Source organism: Schistocerca cancellata, chromosome 5 (genome assembly GCF_023864275.1).
Source record: "Schistocerca cancellata isolate TAMUIC-IGC-003103 chromosome 5, iqSchCanc2.1, whole genome shotgun sequence".
NCBI classification, from domain to species: Eukaryota; Metazoa; Arthropoda; class Insecta; order Orthoptera; family Acrididae; genus Schistocerca; species Schistocerca cancellata.
This window is the reverse complement of record NC_064630.1, coordinates 93,051,383-93,064,733: the sequence shown is the minus strand read 5'-3', so window position 1 is coordinate 93,064,733 and position 13,351 is coordinate 93,051,383. Positions and strand designations below refer to the sequence as shown.

Here is a 13,351-nt window from a genome sequence, read left to right as displayed (position 1 = left end):
TAGAGTTATAAGACTGTACAACAGCCACCGACAATTAACTTTCAGATGCAATTATCTACAGTGGTGTGGATGTAAAATGTTCATCCTTACTTAATCTGATAACAAAAAAATGAGATGTTCAGTATGATACAGATAATAAAATAAAACTTCTGTGTAACAGAATTATGCCTAATGAATTAGTCACAACTTCCAAAAAGAATTTACTAGAAGAACAGTGGACAGACATTTCCAAAGCATATAATGTGGATGAAAAAGTTAACTCTCTCTGAAAAATATTCCTGCTACACTCAGAAAGACAGAAAAGGGAGGAACCTTGTAAAACCTATTTCAAGGAATGAAAAATAGTGTGTACCAGTATGTACTATAGGTGTCACAATATGAAGCTGCTATTTAACAACCTCGAGGAGCCAATGAAAAATTTTCTGCTTCTTTCAAGTAAGTTCTAATTTTTCATTCATTAATCGCCCATGACTGGGGAACTACAAGCAAATTTATTTTGTAGTACATTTATAGTTTTTATGCAGCACTGACAAGGATGTGCCAAAACTTTATGATCACTTGCATAATAGTGTGTTCATCCACCTATGAAATGCAATACATCAATGACTCTGTGTGGCATGGATTCAACAAATCCTCAGTAGGTTTCCGGAGGGATGGGACACCAGATGTCCATGCACAGATCACACTGTTACTGTAGAGTATGGGCTGCTGGTTTGCAGGTGTAGAGCTGGCGCAAAATAGTGACCCACTTGTGTTCCATTGAGTTCAGTTCAAGAGAATTTAGTAGCCAAGATATCAACATGAGTTCACAATCAGTTATGTGGTGAAGTGTGGATGTCCAGCACCTTAACCACCTACTTGTGGCTTCACCGTCCTTCAACCACTTTCCATAGATTCTCAAGGCAGTAGGGTGTGAGCAGCCAAACAGGTTTGTTAATTTCAAGGTGCTATTTCCCAGGTGACAAGGTGTAAAAATCTGCTCTTTTTGAAAATCACTTTTGTTAGTAGATTTCATGATCTGTGATCCAGATCGTAAATACAATGAGTTCTCATTCACATCTGCTTTGCTTTCATACCCTCCTGACTGCACCACATGACCATAATGCCACCAGCTGGCACTGTGTCACATAGTGTGCAGTGGTCATAATGTTTTGGCTCATCAGTACCTATGTGTTACTTTCTGTATCAGCATGTCCCTGGCGGTTGATGTGTAAGCAATAATGATGTTAAAAATTCAAAACTTTCTTGCTTCTTCTGATTTCACAATTTTTAGTTTGTATTAACTTAGCGTGTTTCATGTGCAATGCAAGTACTGTGTTTGGCTTTGTGTGGGAAATGATAACACTTTAGGCAGGCTGCAAGCCCAGCAAGAGGGGTCTGTCTATAGGAGTACTGGAACCTTAGCAATGCCACAATAGTGCTGGTCTCGTGTATGAAAAATCCTGTTTTACAAAATTAACAGTATTTGTAGCAAGAAATTTGAAACATATGAAAACAAGAAGACTTGAAAGTAGTCATACTGAATACTTCAAACTTTGCCATGAAACACGCTAATATTACCCTCTGAGAGGATTTTGAAGGTTGACCGCGCATGTGTCTAATGGACAAAGGTATCAGACTGTAATTTTGAATTTGGTGAAATTAACGGAAAAACCAAATGGACTTTAACCTTGGGAGTCAATAAAAGTGGTAAAATCATAAATGAATGAAAAAAAAGAATGGTCACCAGCCTAATTAGTAACATTAATTTGGAAATATATGTTTAAGAAAATTGAATATTGGTTGTTGAGGTTACTTTTGTTGAGATTTTTCTTTGAATAGATACAGGATACAAACTGACACATTGCACTCTGAATTGTGTGAAGCAGCACTTGCCAATAACGCACACACCAGTAAATTATAGAAAGTAATTTTGCACCAAGCTCATATTAATGACAGCTACACTCAAGAGCATTACTTAATCAAATTCTGAAATGTTATGGCATGTAGTGCAGAACTAAATTTGGACATGAGGGGCTTTTATCTTGACTGGCATGAAAAAAAAAACACACAAAAAAAGATGAATAATATCATAAATACACTGTTGAAACTCCTCTATATATATCAGTTTTCCTTAGTAACAGTAATAGTTCAATTTTTTATAGGTGTGGAATATGATGGGGACCCATAATAATTAGTATAGGTTCAGTAGTCAACATCCTTTGATTATTACAGTAGAAAAAACTAATTCAGAAAGATAATCATTCACTTCACTAGAAGTAGTTCATTGTTTATTTTGCAGACAATAAAATACAACACTGGGCTTAATTAACGTCAAAAAAGGAACCATTCATGATAGAAATCAAAAACACACTATTTTTGAAAATGAGCATGATTAATTTGCCTTTTTATCACCTGTGAAGCAGGTATTCTAGATGATAATATTTCTACAATCTTGCACATTAATCCTACAAAACTATATTTTGTAATAAACTAAGGATACTTTACAAAAACCTATCCAACTTCACTTTTGTGATTTTAGCTATAACTTTTACTACTCCATTTACATTAGGCAAAAAATTACTTTTAAACACTTGAATGCAAGAATTGTTCATTTCAGTCAGGATACTCAGCTTTAGTAGCACTTAAGTGAGGACCCTGCATAGGTTCGTGATCAGGATAGAAAATATGGTTCTCGACACAAATTAATGTTTTAGTGATTATTATCAAAACAACACAGAAATTAACTGGTCCATGCCCATAACATTACTGAATGTATGAAGTTAGTGAAGCAGTGGCGAAGATTGGTGGCAAGTGATATGACGGCTAACTGTACTCCCGGCTCTTGATCTTCAAATGCTCTATAAAATCTCTTCTTGACATCAGATTTTCAACATATTAGACCCATTCCTTTATGCTGAGAATGCCAAATAATAGCTATATCCACATTTGAGGCAAACCCTTTATAAAGCAGCTTCCAATTGCCTCTCTCAGCACCGTCGAAGTATACCATGTTAAGGATAGCCACATACTGCATGCCATTCTCACAAAGGGGCCTCTCAGTTTGACCACCAAAACCACCTTTTACATTGCACAATGCCACTTCCATTGTGAGGGGACTTTCCTACAGCTTTTTCATGTTACAAATACAAGATCCCTAAGTATGAACCAGCTTTCAATAAACATTTTCTTTTTTTGAACATACATACATTAAAATAACTTATCATTTAAACATATCCTTTAGCTTTTTTCATATATATATTACAAAACTCTAATTTTCGTGCCACAGATCAAGGAGTTTAAATAACACAGAATACACACTTCATAATTTCAGATAGACAGTAACATGTCTGCTTGTGTCTGTATATGTGTGTGTGTGTGTGTGTGTGTGTGTGTGTATACCTGTCCCTTCTCCCCCCCAAGGTAAGTCTTTCTGCTCCCGGGATTGGAATGACTCCTTACCCTCTCCCTTAAAACCCACAGCCTTTCGTCTTTCCCTCTCCTTCCCTCTTTCCTGATGAAGCAACCATGGGTTGTGTGTGTTTGTGTTTGTTATTGTCTCTATCAACGTACTGATGCTTTTGTTTGGTAAGTTACAGAATCTTTGTTTTTAGATATAAACCTACTTCTAATTGATACAAGTGTTACAACCAGAGAGATGTCACAGATTGAGTTACATAATGTTCAGTTTTGTGCCCAATCCTATTTCATACAAATTTGGATGAGCTGCTAGTTAAGATAAATCATGCAATTGTATTTATAAGGTAAAGAGACAGCAACTGAGTAAATTTTTAGTAATGTTATTCAAATAAATAATAAACAGTTCTGTACAAATGAACTTTCTCGTAATTTCAGTTCCGTCCAATGAAAAAAACAACTCAACAATTGATGAAACAAATTAATAAGAGTCAGTGAATAAGGGAGAACACATTAAATATTTTGTGTACACCATGTTGAAAATCTGAACTTGAAGAAACATGTTGTTGTGCTTCTAAAACAGCTAAGTTCTGCAATATGATTTCTTCATAAAACTTCCCGGTTCTGTAATGAACAAATTGGCATATTGATATATTTTCCATATTTCAACTCACTGATGTCTTATGGATTATTTTCTGGAATAATTCATCCGTTCAGAAGAACTGATTCCATAAAAGTGATCAGTTAGAATAATATCTAGTGTTCACTCATACTCATCATGTATATGTCTTTTCAAGAAATAAAGCATTCTACCTGCACCTTCACTATATTTCACTACTGAAATTAGTCATAAATAATCTATCACAATGGGGAGAATAGCAGTGTCTATGGCTACAATCTATAAGAAGAAATTACCTTTGTTATTTGTTACTTAATCTGTCAGTGGCTCTGAAAGGTATTCAATGTGCAATTACAAAAATATTTCACCAAGGGCATAAAATGTGTGACACATAGTAAAGTCAGTTAAAATCAAATCTGAAAACATTTCTTCTGGACAGCTTCTTATTTTACAAAGATAAATATTTATCTAACAATAAAAGCATTTCTAATATAACAGATTGTTATGTAGCTAAATTTGCATTCATTCATGAGTGACAACAAAGGCTACTATTTTCATTTTTCTTAAAGTAACCCTCTGTGGAGTTTTGTAAGCGGCCAAGACAAACAAATCAAACATATAAAGCTTGTAAACTGACACTTTCCACATTATTTTGACAGGTTTGTGAAGATTTAATGCAAATTATCTATGAGACTTATAAGTAATTAATTACTGGTGTCAGTAACATGACAAACAGTCAGAAATGTGTGCAAAGGTAAGTGGATAGATAAAGTTTAAAGTAAATTGATACTACATGCCTGTATCTACATATGCATCTATACTCATCAGTTCACTATGAAAAGCGAGGCAAATGGTACTTACTACTCTATCACATATTAAGATTTCTTCCCAATCAATAAACATCTAGAGTGTGCAGCTCAAACATAACAGAATGACCTCCTCATGCCAAAAAGATTGGCCATATGAAACCCAATTCATGCTTCTGACATGACATCCTGACAGTTGTGGATCAAAGTAGTCAGACTGATGCAGTATTTCTTGACTTCCAAAAAGCATTTGATTCAATGTCATGCCAATACTTACTAACAAAACTATGATCAAATGAAGTTTGTGACCATATTGGGGATTTCTTGGTAGGCAGGATGTAGTACATTATTTCCAATGCAGTTGTGCCCTATGTGGAGGTAAAGCAGACTATGGGCACTGACAGGATACTGGGAAAATGCAGTCTGTCTACAAAGGAAATAACTTACAAAATATTCATGTGACCTATTCTACACTACTGCTCAGGTGTGTGAAACCCATACCAAATAGAACTAACAGGAAATATTCAACATAAACAAAGAAGGCCAGCAGGAATGGTAACATGTTTGTTTGACTCTGGGAGAGTCTCGTGGAAGTACCAAGAAATGTGAATCAGCAAATACTTGGAGACAGATGCCAATCATTATTAAATGATGAATCTAAGAATATGTTTGGAGTACAGCACTGAATGGCAGGGAAACACAGACTGTGGGAAAATGAGAATGGAAGAAAATTAAAGCATGTGGTGCTACAGAAGATTGTTGAAAATTAGGTAAGAAATGAAGATGTTCTCCAGATAATCAGCAAGGAAAGGAATGTATGGAAAACACTAATAGAAAGAAGGAACAGGATGGCAGGATATATGTTAAGGCTTCACAGAATAACTTCCACGGTACTAGAAGGAGCTGTGGAGGGTAAAAACTGTAGAGGAAGTCAGAGACTGGAATGTATTCGGCAAATAACTGAGGACATACGTTGCAAGTGCTGTTCCATTCTGGGAATTGAGGATCTTGATGATTTTCACCTGTTACAGACATTGATACAGGCAAGATATTGATCCCTGGGATTCCAAGACTTTCATGACTGTTTTAATTTCAAGTCTGAAGTTGCATAACAAACAACAAAAACTTCTTTTTGTACATTACAATTACAAATTAACAATTTTCAATTTTTTTTTCTTTTGGTTAGACTGTGAAATCTTGCTTCTTGACAAATTTAATGATTCTAGGTTAATGGAAAGTGCCCCTGTAGATTCTGATTACTTGAGTTTGCAAATATCAAAAAATGTGACATGAATAAACCATAAATGCCTCATTTATATAATTTTGCAACATATCACCTAAAGACGATAAAACTCACAAGTAAATAGAAACTGTACACAGCTTGGCAGTCATTACCTCCACATCTAAATTTATACTCTGCAAACCACAGTGAGGTGCATGTAGAGGCTATGTCCCATTCTATCAGTTATTATGGTTTCTTCCTGATCCATTCATGTATGGAGCACAAGAAGAATGATTGAATGAATGCCTCTGTGTGTGCAGAAATTATTCTTATCTTATCTTCATGATACCTATGTGAGGGATATGTAAGGGGTTGTAGTATATTCCTAGAGTCATGATTTAAAGCCAGTTCCTGAAACTTTTGTTGATAGACTTCCTCTGGATAGTTTACATCTGCCTTCAAGTCTTCCAGCTCAATTCCTTCAGCATCTCTATGACACTCTCCCACAGATTAAACAAGCATGTGACCATTCATGCTGCCCTTCTCTTTATATATTCGGTATATCCAATTAGTCTCACCTGGTTTGAGTCTCACCTGGTTTGGGTCTCACACATTTGAGGATTATTCTAGAACTGGTCACACAAGTGAATTGCAAGCAATCTCTTTTGTAGATTGATTGCATTTTCCCAATATTCTACCAATAAACTGAAGTCTATCACCTGCTTTTCCCATGAATGAATCTACGTTATCGTTCCATTTCATATCCCTAAAAAGTGTTAGACACAGATATTTGTGTGAGTTGGCCAATCCCAAGTATGACTCACTGATATTATAGTCATACGATAGTACTTTTTTTTCCATTTTCTGAAGTGCAAAATTTTACATTTCGGAACATTTAAAGAAAGTTGCCAATCTTTGCACCATGTTGGAATCTTATCAAGATCTGACTGAATATTTATGCAGTTTCCTTCATATAGTAGTTCATTAAAGATAACTGCATCATATGCAAAAATTCTGATTTCACTGTTCATAATGTCTGCAAGGTCATTAATATACAACAGAAACAGCAAAGGCCCCAACACACCTCCCAGGAGCACAACTGAAGTTACTTCTACATCTGACAATGGCTTTCTGTTCAAAATAACATGTTGTGTCCTCCCTACCAAAAAGTCTACAATCCAGTCACAAATTTCAGTTGATAGCCCCTATGATCATACTTTTGAGAATAAGCATAGGTGTGGCACTGAATCAAATGCTTTCTCGAAATCAAGAAGTGCAGCATCTACCTGATTCCTTCATCCAAAGCTTTCAGTATGTCATTTGAGAAAACTGTGAATTGGGTTTCACATGACTGATGTTTTTAAAATCCATGCTTGGTGGCACTGAGGAGGTCATTCTTTTCAAAATACCCCATGATGTTTGAGCTGCTCAGAATATGTTCTAAGATTCTTCAACAAATCGATGTCAGGGATATTGTACGGTAGTTTTGTGGATCACTTCTACCATCCTTCTTGTAGATGGGTGTGACCTGTGCTTTCTGCCAAGAACTGGGCATATTTTTTGTTCAAGGGATCCATGATAGATTCTATTCAGAAGACGCACAAAATCAGCCACAAATCCAGTATAGAATCTGACAGGAATTCCATTGGGCCGTGGAGCACATTGCAACATAGATACAACTTAATAAATTCTATACAACACACAACCAAAAGTAAAATGGTATTTTCCTGTAAATCTGGTGTTCAAATGAGTAATTTTTAATTTTAATTCTCAATAAATGGTGGCTGTGTTGTATTGTATGGCAACTAGCTCCTCAGATGATGAAGAGATTAGAAAAATATAGGCTGAGATAAAAGAAATTATTCAGAAGATAGTTAAGGGAGATGAAAAGTCAATTGTCATTGGGGACTGGAATTTGATAGTAGGAAAAGAAACAAAAGGAAAAGCTGTAGATGAATATGGATTGGGGGGAAAGGAACGAAAGAGGAAGCTACCCAGTACAGTTTTGCACAGAGCATAACTTAATCATCAGTAACACTGTTTAAGAATCATGAAAGAAGGTTGTATATGTGGAAGAGACCTGAAGACATTAGTAGTTTTCAGACTGGTTATGTAATGGTAAGACAGAGATTTCCCAACCACATTTTAAATTGTAATACATTTCTAGGGGAAGATGTGGACTCTGACCACAATTTATTGGTTAAGAACTGTAGATCAAAACTAAAGACATTATAAAAAGGTAGGAAATTAAGACCTGCATAGGCTGAAAGAATCAGAGGTTGCTGAGAGTATCAGAGGGAGCTATAAGTGATGACTGATGAGGACAGGAGAAAGGAATACAGTAGAAGATGAACGGGTAGCTTTGAGAAATGAAATAGTGAAGGCAGCAGAGGATCAAATAGGTAAAAAGGCAAGGTCTAGTAGAAAAATATGGATATCAGAGGAGACACTGAATTTCACTGATGAAAGAAGAAAATACAAAAATGCATCAAATGAAGTAGGTGAAAGGAAATACATGCACCTCCTCCCACACAGGCCATGAAGGCCCAAAGGTACCGACTGGCCACGGTGTCATCCTCAGCCCACAGGTGTCACTGGATGCGGATGTGGAGGGGGATGTGGTCACCACACAGCTCTCCCAGCCGTATGTCAGTTTTCGAGACCAGAGCCACTACTTCTCAATCAAGTAGCTCCTCAGTTTGCCTCACAAGGGCCGAGTGCACCCCGCTTGCCAACAGCGCTCGGCAGACCGGATGGTCACCCATCCAAGTGCTAGCCCAGCCCGACAGCACTTAACTTCGGTGATCTGACAGGAACTGGTGTTACCACTGTGGCAAGGCCGCTGGCAAATACAAGCATCTAAAATATGAAATTAACAGGAAGTGCAAAATGGCTAAGCAGGAATGCCTAGAGGACAAATGTATGGATTTAGAAGCATTCCACTAGGGGAAAAATAGATACCACCCACAGGAAAATTAAAAAGGCCTTTGGAGAAAAGAGAAGCAGCTATGTGAGTATCAAGAGCTCAGATGGAAAACCAGTCCTAAGCAAAGAAGGGAAAGCTGACAGGTCATTGAGGGTCTATACAAGGGAGATGAACTTGAAGGCAATGTTATAGAAATGGAAGATGAGGTAGATGAAGATGAGATGCTCGGTATGATACTGTGAGAGGAATTTAACAGAGCACTGAAAGATTTAAGCAGAAAAAAGGCCCCAGGAAAAGGCGACATTCCGTCAGAACTACTGACAGCCCTGAGACAGCCAATCATGTCAAAACTCTTCCATCTGGTGTGGAAGATCTATAAGACAGGCAGAATACCCTCATACTTCAAAAAGAATGCAATAATCCCATTTACAAAGAAAACAGGTGCTGCCAAGTATGATCTACCAGTTTAATAGGTTATGGTTGCAAAATACTAACACGAATTCTTAACAAAAGGGTGGAAAAACTGGTAGAAGCTGACCTCAGGGAAGATCAGTTTGTATTCCAGAGAAACATATACAGAAAGCTTTTGACAATGTTGACTGGAAGATTCTCTTTGAAACTCTGAAGGTAGCAAGGGTACAATACAGGAAGCAAAAGGCTATTTACAACTTGTACAGAAACCAGATAGCAGAAGAGTCAAGGGACAAGAAAGGGAAGCAGTAGTTGAGAAGGGAGTGGGACAGGGTTTCAGCCTATTGCTGATACTGTTCAATCTGTACAGTGAACACGTAGTAAAGGAAATAAAAGAAAAATTCAGAGTAGGAATTAGAGTTCAGGGAGAAGAAATAAAAACTTTGAGGTTTGCCAATGACATTGTGATTCTGTCAGACACAGCAAAGGACTTGGAAGAACAGTTGACCAGAATGGACAATACTTGAAAGGAGAATATTAGATGAATATCAACAAAACCAAGACAAGGCTAACTGAATGTAATCAAATTAAAGCAGGTGATGTCAAGAGAATTAGACAGGAAATCACACACTTAAGGTAGTAGATGATTTATGTTATTTGGGCCAAAATAGAGGCTATAATGCTGTGTTGTCATAAGAGCCAACACCGTGTTGCTAAAGGAGGCCGAAATGCATGCGTTTAAGCTCACACAGACTGGCGTGAGGTCTGGAACAGTTAAAGGAATTATAGTAGCAAATAAAGTATGTAGTTGATGTAATACTTAACTTTAATCCATAATTGGAGAACATCGCTCTTGATGATACATTAAGTACAATCTCAATATAAACTGGTAATGGCGCCTTGCTAGGTCGTAGCAAATGACGTAGTTGAAGGCTATGCTAACTATCGTCTCGGCAAATGAGAGCGTATTTGTCAGTGTAGCTTCGCTAGCAAAGTCGGCTGTACAACTGGGGCGAGTGCTAGGATGTCTCTCTAGACCTGCCGTGTGGCGGCGCTCAGTCTGCAATCACTGACAGTGGCGACACGCGGGTCTGACGTATAATACCGGACCGCGGCCGATTTAAAGGCTACCACCTAGCAAGTGTGGTGTCTGGCGGTGACACCACATATAAAATGTAGACTGGCAATGGCAAGAAAAAGCATTCCTGAAAAAGAGAAATGTGTTAACATCAAATATAGATTTAAGTTCTGGGAAGTCTTCTCTGAAAGTATTTGTATGGAGTGTAGAGAGGTATGGAAGTGAAACATGGACGATAAACAATTTCCACGAGCACAGAATGGAAGCTTTTGAAATGTGATGCTACATAAGTAGGCTAACGATTAGGTGGATAGATTACATAAGTAATGAGGAAGTACTAAACTGAATTGAGGAGAAAAAAAATTGGTACAACCTGACAAGAAGAAGGTATCAGGCTGACAAGAAGAAGGCATCAGTTGATAGGATACATTCTGACACATCAACGGATCACCAATTTAGTATTGGAGGCACTGTGGGCTGCAAAAATTGTAGATGGAGACTAAGAGGTGAATATAGGAAGCAGATGCAGAAGTAAGTAAGTAGCGGCAGTTATTCAGAGATGAAGAGGCTTGTACAGGACAGAGTAGCATGGAGAACTGCAGCAAACCATTCTTCAGACTGAAAACCTCAACTTGTATCTCTCAATAAAGATGTATCACAGAACGGCAGCCCCATTCACCATGTGGATTTGCATAGAAGGCACATGATAACAAAGAAAAACATGTTATGTTAAATTGAATTCAGTCAGTGTATTATACTACAGTAACTGCAAGCAACTCAAGAGTCTCTTAAGCATTTTCTTTTTTAAGTGAGATCCAAACGAACTCAGAGAAGGTAATTATTGTGAGTTTATGATCCGCGCAAAATTTCATCTATGGCAGACAAGCTTAAGATCTGACTGCACACCATATTATTCAGACAAGGTCTGCATATTCATTATCCTCAGATAATTTGAGAGAGCGTCACAAAGATGCTGAATGAATTGAACTGGCACACACAGTAGATGCAAACTATTCTGAGAAAGTTTTTTACATAGTTTCAAGAATTAGCTTTAAGTTCTGAATCAAGGAATATACTACAATCCTTTACATATTACTCCCCTAGGGATTGTGAGGACAAAATTAGACCAATTACAGCACTGTAGAGTTAGCAGTGTGTGTGTCTCTGGTGGCCAGTGAAGCTGGCTATAATAGGTCAGGATGTATAATAGTTCACCTTCTAGGGTGTGGCTGCAGGAAGCAGTTGAAGGTGTCGGGCAGAAAACTGTCAAGGAAACAATGCAGGTTGAATTAGTCCTTTTATTCAATAACAATTACAGCAGTGGGGACTGAGTTGGAAAGGCAATCAGTGGCCTCCATGATATAGGTGGCCATGACCAGTCAAGTGGCCCAGTGTCATCTATAGCCCACCCAACTGATTTGTATATAAGTACAACATAACTTCTGCACAATTTCAGTGCAGTAATGTGTTCATTGAAAATGTGTGTGTGTGTGTGTGTGTGTGTGTGTGTGTGTGTAAGTATAATCTAACTTCTGCACCATTTCAGTGCAGTAATGTGTTCATTGTAAATAAGTATTACAGTAGTTGTATTACATGTTTATTACCTTATAAATAAATAAAAAACTTTTTTATTTTAAATTCAGTGCATTAGTATTTGTAAAATGACTCTTAGTGTTCATTAAAAAATGACGATCATTCCACTTGGGACCTGTGGAATGGTACATTAGCTTATTTGTTTTAGTTGTAAATATTTGTCATGTATTGTTGTTTTTCTGACATGTTCCACATCCTGGAGGACCTCCTCACTACGGATCAATTGGAATGAAAGTAAATCTAATCTAATATAAAGAGGATGGTGCACTGCATGTCCCCACAGATGATGGTGGCAGATAGCAAGATGCTGCTGTCAGCACAATGGAACTAATGACAGTTCAGAAGTGGCACCATGTGGTGCATGACAGACACACAGTGTGTGACCTAAAAGAGCTGGCCTGGCCCCTTCCCTCAGTATCGTATGTGCCAAGCCAGGTGGGATCAAACCATGACATCCAGTATGGATGATGCTGGTGGCATGCACTGGGTGATGTACAGTGACAGTGTTTGCTGCTCAAGTGCTGATGGCTGGGCAGCTACATGATCCAGAATCAAACCCATGGTCTGCCTGGAAGGGAACCAGCAGTAGATGTTAGTTGAACAGTGGTTGTCCGAAGATGGGAAGGCATCAAGTCAGCAGCATTCAGACTAAGGACAGGCTGCAGCCTGTAGCTATTGTCTGTCAGTGACAGCTTGCTGGTACAACTTAGAGAGCAGAGGGGTGTAGGTGTCTCCTTGTGACTAGCAGCTGGTGATGACTGCATAACTGGAAACATCTGTGTGAATTTAGCAGTACATATGCAAGCTGTCTCTGTTGACCCATTGTGGATGTAGGACAGCAACTGGCCAAAATTTAACAAAGAAATTCGCCAAACAGCCATGCAAATTGCAAAGTTATTTTATTTTTGCTAACAGTTTCAGCAATTCAATATGCTATCTTTAGGCCCCATCTGCACCTCTCAAAAATTACTGATATTGGCATACTGGAGCCATCTGTTTCTGGATGTCCTGAATTCTCGAGCACTTGAAAATCCACAACATCCAGAAACAGATGGCCCCAGTACACCAATATCAGTAATTTTTAAGAGGTGTATGTGGGACCTGAAGATGGAATACTGAATTGCCAAAGCTGGTAGTGAAAATAAAATAAAATAACTTCTCAATTTACATGGCTGTTTGGCAGATTTCTTTATTAAATACACACACTGGGTTGGCTAGTGTTTCTGAAATGGCAGCAGTCCTGGTGCTAGGTTTAAACAGATCTGAGGTGCCACATACAATAACTGGGCAATTATGAAAT

The 13,351-nt window shown here is 37.8% G+C and overlaps 1 pseudogene; it reads right to left on the bottom strand.

Moving 5' to 3' along the window:
* Positions 1-8,772: 8,772 nt before the first annotated feature.
* LOC126189292 (5S ribosomal RNA) lies at positions 8,773-8,890 on the bottom strand (annotated as a pseudogene).
* Positions 8,891-13,351: the final 4,461 nt, after the last annotated feature.